Source organism: Ailuropoda melanoleuca, unplaced genomic scaffold, assembly GCF_002007445.2.
Source record: "Ailuropoda melanoleuca isolate Jingjing unplaced genomic scaffold, ASM200744v2 unplaced-scaffold8950, whole genome shotgun sequence".
Taxonomy (NCBI): domain Eukaryota; kingdom Metazoa; phylum Chordata; class Mammalia; order Carnivora; family Ursidae; genus Ailuropoda; species Ailuropoda melanoleuca.
The window spans coordinates 27,919-34,697 of NW_023254381.1; positions in this window are offsets into that span (position 1 = coordinate 27,919).

Sequence of the window (6,779 nt, forward strand, 5' to 3'; positions counted from 1 at the left end):
TAAAATTAAAAAAAAAAAAGTTTCCAGAATTTCATTACACATGTGCTGGTCTGTTCTTTATACTCTGTAACACTTGTGTTTGCCACCACACATACTTACCTCATATTGAGCTGTTACTATGTTATCACCATGATACAAAACCAATGATTAGCGTGAGCTACCACACGGCCATTTATCCTCTGCATGTTGTAGATGGGAAGCATTATTATTTGCTGAGCCGGTTCTTAGGCTTTCCTTCTTTTGTGCATAATACAGGCAAGAAATGGAAGAAAATAGTGTCCGAAGAGGCCACACCACGCCATCCTTATAATGATAAGCACAGGAAGGGGCAAAGGGGGAGAGGGCACCTTGGCTCAGTGTCACCTACAGTTACCTGAGGTTTGGATTTGCAAGTGAGAAAAGTTGTGTCCGGGAGCCGGGTGTCAGAATTTCAGTGATGGGGGGAAGGAATAATCCCTGTTACAATTCATGTCTCTGATTTGGTGTCACTTTGAACACCAAAGATTTGACCTGTTCGTATGAGTTTGTTTCACACTTAGAGTCAAGTATTAACATATGCTTTTTTATATGGCTAATCAAATCTTCTAAGTGTCATTCTTTGCTCTCTGACCTAGACCAAAATCCCCGGGGCATCACTAGATATTCTTTTTTCTACTTTCCAGCACATTGTTTTATACCTAACACAAGTGTGATGGCTGTGTGATGCTATGATCCTAAAGTCTTTATCTAAAACATAGACAACTAGGGGCGCCTGGGTGACTCAGTTGTTAAGTGTTTGCCTTTGGCCCGGGGCATGATCCCAGGGTCCTGGGATTGAGCCCCGCTTCGGGCTCCCTGCTCTGCTGGAAGCCTGCTTCTTCCTCTCCCACTCCCCCTACTTGTGTTCCCTCTCTTGCTGGCTGTGTCTTTCTCTGTCAAATAAATAAATAAAATCTTTAATAAATAAATAAATAAATAAATAAATAAGACAGACAACTAAGAATTTTATACAAGTCAAATAATTTCCATCATTTTTTCAGATGTGTTTAAGTATATGAATGAGCATCACCTATTAACCTGCCAGCTCATCTCCTGGAGAAAACTTTTTATACCTAGACATGCATTTTTAAGACAACATATGAGGCTAGATATACATATACATAAGATATGTCCAAAGTATGTATTCACACATAACGTATATATACACATGAGATAATAAATGATTCTTCACCATTGGGCTCATATTACACATAATATTCTACAACTTGCTGTTTTTCTACTGTACAGTATGCCAGGGAAAATTCGGAAGATTAAAAACATGGGCAAATGATTTGAATGGACAGATTACAGAAAAGGAAACCTTAATTAGTAAATGAAAAGATTTTAATGGAAGTATTAGCAAATGTGTGTGCCACCAAGCAGTCTTGCGTATTGCTCCAAAGTTACTTTCTCCCTGAAGCCTACCCTGGGATTCTTTATTTTTAATTAATTAAGTTGTGTATTTATTTGAGAGACAGAGAGAGGCGGAAGGGGCAGAGGGAGACAGATACTTTTGAAAACTCTGAACTTAGCATGAGCCTGGCATAGGGCTTGAACCCAGAACCACTAGTTGTATGGTCACCCAACTGCACCACCCAGGTGTCCCTACCCTGGGATTCTTCTTGAAACTTGTAAACTCCTCCATCATCACTTTCCCCATCCTTCAGCTTCTGAATCTCCTTACAATGTGTTTGCCACTTTGCATGTTTCATGTTAATTAACCTTTCTCATAAACCTACGAGGTAGATAGTATTGGTATGAGTTTCCTAATGCCACTATAACAAATTACCACTGAGTTAGGGGCTCAAAACAACACAGATTACTGCTTGCTTATAATTCTGAAGTTCAAAAGTCCAATATCCGTGTTCATGGGCGAAAATCAAGGTGCTGGCATGGCTGCTTCCTTCTAAGGCTCCAGGGAAGAATCCATTTCCCTGCCTTTACAGCGTTGAGATGCTGCCAGCGTTCCTTGGCTCATGACTCCTTCCTCCCATCAGTCCCATCCTCTTGCTTATCTTCTCCAGCTTACTCCAGTCTCCCTGCCTCCCTCTCCTAAGGACTAAATGATTACATTGGGTCTACCTGGTTTTGATGGGGGAAAGATTGGGATTATGCTTTCTCTTGTTTAAATAAGAAATTGTTTGATTTTAGGGTCTCTTTCTATAAAATAGTTTTCCAAATAAATGTTTGTTATAAGATGATCTCAACAAAATTTTTTTTCCCGAAGAATAACGGCTCAGGTGAAATAATAACAAAAGTCTCGACTGGCATTGTGATTGAACATTATGTTGACCTGATTTTATTCAGTAGTACTCTACACATATACCATATAAAGATTTCAAATGCACATTGGTTAATGCAGAGCAGGCTTTCAAAGAAACTGTAGGGTCTTGACAAAAGACCAGAAAGTGGAAGTGGTGTATCATGCAGAACAAGAGTAGAACAAATAAGAAGAGACCTTGAATATATAGTAGGAGGAGTAAATAGTACCCGAGAGAAGAAAACAGGTGTAGGAATGTAAGTAATATAAAATTTATAGTATATGATAGAGGAACATAAAGGCCAAACTAGGAACAATTTAGGCCGGGTGTGTATATCAGACGGTGAGGAAGAGAGTTCCTGAATGCTCCCTGACACATTTCTGTGTAGGTGGTTTGTCTGTTGGAAAAATGTATTTGGTGTAGATCAGATGATCTCTGCCATAGGGAAATTGACCTAGGACTCAGAAGAAAAACCATTTTGAGAGAATATTCAGTCTGATGAAAAAACCACAGAGATGTATTTTGTTTTTTTTTTTTTAAGTGGGAGTATTTACCAGCCAATTGTGTTGACCAAATGTGCCCGTAACTTGGTTGCTTAGTATTCCTACTACCTAGTCTTTGTATTATGTTCTCTAGTGATGATTTAATGGGTTCACCTCTGTCCTTCCCTCCGTAGTAACTCCTCCCTCTCACCTTGCTCCCTGTTGGCACTGAGGAAATAGACTCAGAAAAGAACTTGAAAAAGTTGCCAGGACAGCAACTGTACACCTGCCAACATCTGTGCCCATGTATCCTCCTTTCCTGTTAAATGGATAGATCGTCCTAGCTAGAGCCGACAGAGTGGTTCATTTCTTTCACTTACAGAAAACTTCCCGGAAAGTTGTCTGTATTTGCTTTTTTTGTTGTTGTTGTTTGTTCTCTTCCAGTTTTTCCTGAACCTGTTCCAGTCATTCCTGTCTTTCCATTGGAACATTTATTTTTTATTTTTTTAATTTCGTACTAATTTTTATTTTGTTACATTGGTCACCATACAGTATTTCCCCAGTTTTTGATGCAATGTTCCATGATTCATTATTTGCGTATAACACCCAGTGCACCATGCAATATGTGCCCTCCTTAATACTCATCACCGGCCTATCCCAATCCCCCACCCGCCTCCCCTCTGAATCCCTCAGTTTGTTTCCCAGAGTCCACAGTCTCTCTTGGTGGAATGATCCATTGGAACATTTCTTTCTTTTTTTTATATAATAATACTTTTTTATTGTATTATGTTAGTCACCATACAATACATCCCTGGTTTCTGATGTGAAGTTCCATGATTCATTAGTTGCATATAACACCCAGTGCACCATGCAATACGTGCCCTCCTTAATATCCATCACCAGCCTATCCCATTCCCCCATCCCCCTCCCCTCTGAAGCCCTCAGTTTGTTTCTCAGAGTCCATAGTCTCTCATGCTTCATTCCTCCTTCTGATTACCCCCCTTTCTTTGTCCCTTTCTTCCCCTACCGATCTTCCTAGTTCTTATGTTCCATAGATGAACGAAATCATATGATAATTGTCTTTCTTTGCCTGCCTTATTTCACTTAGGATTATCTCCTCCAGTGCCGTCCATGTTGCAGCAAATGGTGAGAAATCATTCTTTTTGATATCTGAGTAATATTCCATTGTATATGTGGACCACAACTTCTTAATCCAGTCATCTGTTGAAGGGCATCTCGGCTCCTTCCACGATTTAGCTATTGTGGACAATGCTGCTATGAACATTGGGGTGCATATGGCCCTTCTCTTCACTATGTCTGTATCTTTGGGGTAAATACCCAGTAGTGCAATGGCTGGGTCATAGGGTAGCTCAATTTTTAACATTTTAAGGGACCTCCACACTGTTTTCCAGAGTGGCTGTACCAACTTGCATTCCCACCAACAATGTAGGAGGGATCCCCTTTCTACACATCCTCTCCAGCAATTGTTGTTTCTTGCCTTGTCAGTTTTTGCCATTCTAACTGGCGTAAGGTGGTATCTCAAGGTGGTTTTGATTTGAATTTTCCTGATGGCTAATGATTTTGAACATTTTTTCATGTGTCTGTTAGCCATTTGTATGTCGTCATTGGAAAAGTGTCTGTTCATATCTTCTGCCCATTTTCTAATTTGTTTTTTTGTTTCTTGTGTATTGAGTTTGAGAAGTTCTTTGTAGATCTTGGATACCAGTGTTTTATCTGTAGTGTCATTTGCAAATATATTCTCCCATTCCATGGGCTGCCTCTTAGTTTTTTTGACTGTTTCCTTGGCTGTGCAGAAGCTTTTATCTTGATGAAGTCCCACAAGTTCATTTTATCTTTTGTTTCTCTTGCCTTTGGAGATGTGTCATGAAAAAGGTTGCTGTGGCCGATGTTGTAGAGGTTGCTGCCTATGCTCTCCTTTAGGATTTTGATGGATTCCTGTCTCACATCGAGGTCTTTCATCCATTTGGAGTTTATCTTTGTGTATGGTGTGAGAGTGGTCAAGTTACATTCTTTTGCATGTAGTTCTCCAATTTTCCCAGCACCATTTATTGAAGAGACTGTCTTTTTTCCACCAGATGTTTTTTGCTGCTTTATCAAAGATTAGTTGCCCAATGAGCCGAGGGTCCATTTCTGGGTTTTCTATTGTGTTCCATTGGTCTATGTGGAACGTTTCTTAAATGAGATCTGTCACCTCAGTTTGCTTGATCTTTACGCAACATTTCCTATAGTTGTATAACCTGCAAGAATCTCCACTAAGCAATTTCTTTAGTTTGCTACTTCCTAGCAAACACATCGCCTGGTTTTCCTTCCTACTTCTCTGGTTCTTTCTTAGTCCCCTTAGCTATTTCTTTCTTATATCTTTGACCCCTAGACATGAGAATGTCCCAAGCAGGTCTTGGGGCTCCATTGATGGTCTTACCTCATTGCTTTGACTAGATGACTCAGATTTATATCTCTACGCATGATCTTTCTCCTGAACTCACATCCAGCTGACTACTTGACATTCTTCCTTGGTTACCTGATAACTGAAACTTCCCAAATCTGAGCTTAAGAACTTGTTCTTCAGCCCATTGAGACTTTTAAAACCTATGAATTAAATTTTCAGCTTCCAAAACTTGTGTTGCCATCTCTTCTGTTCTCTTCTTCTGGGAGTTTAATACCTCTCTCATCCTTTTATGTTCTTATAGTTCTAGATTTTAGTAAGGGGCCGAAGGGAACAGATATTCTACTTCTGTGATACTGAAACAAATACTCCCTGCTTCTATCTTTATATAAAAGAGTATTCTCAAAACAGTACTTGTCTTCCTTTGGTTGGTCAAATTGTCATGAAAAAGACTTTATTTAGCTTTTTTTTTTGTTCATCAGCCATATCACTAGACAGTTCCAAATGTGTTGAGAGTAGTAGTGAAAGTGGTACATGAACATTTATTAAGATTTATTTATTTATTTATTTTGGAGAGAGAGAGAGAGAGACCAGTGGGGAGGAGCGGAGGGAAAGGGGGAGAGAATCCCAGGCAGATTCCTCGCTGATTGCAGAGCCCAAGGCCGTGCTCGATCTCATGATCCTGAGATTGTGACCTGAGCAGAAGCCAAGAGTCAGATGCTTAACGGACTGTGCCAGCCAGGCGCCCTGCAACTTGAACATTTCTCAGCAAACGTGTTTAATGGCATCTTTCACGAATGTCTTAGCAATTATATATGATTTTTTAGGCTTAAAGTTTGAAGTAATACGTTACGAGAAGACTGAAAAGCAATAATGTTTATATTCAAAACATTAGGCGCTTCTGTTTTAAGGTCCATACTCTGAAAGAATTATTTTGGTTTTGATCTTCTTTTTAAATTAATGGTAGTTAAGTTTTTATGATCCCATGTGCTGTGTTAGCCAGTACATCTGCACAAATAACACATTTTTCACTTCACCATCAATTATGATTACCAAATTAAGCCCAAGGAATCATACTTAAGAATAAAAATTTTTTAACTCTTTTGCTCTTCAGTTCTTTGGAATCACTTATTGTCATGACTTGATATACTACCATTACTGTTATATTCACAGAAGATGTAACTTGTCAAAATCTAGTGAAGCTTGGGGTGCCTGGGTGGTACAGTCGGTGAAGAGTCCAACTCTTGATTTCAGCTCAGGTCATGATCCTGGGGTCCTGGGTTTGAGCCCCATGTTGGGCACCCTGCTCAGCAGGAAGTCTGCTTCTCCCTCTCTCTCTGCCCCCCCTCATGTTCTCTCTCTCTAAAATAAATGAATAAAATCTCCAAAATATGTTTTTTTAAAAAAGCTCAAATTCCTGAGCTATCTTCAGAGTCCATTTTGAGAAACACTGCCATAAAGCATAAATGGTCCCTAATTTTTCCTAATCTCCCTTTCACAAATCTGGGCCCTAGCCAGATCAATGAACAGATTGACCCCCAAGTCACACCTCTGAGTTTTTTGTGTATTTATTCCTGAGTCTTGTTACTTAATATCCATCACTGGCTTGGTTAA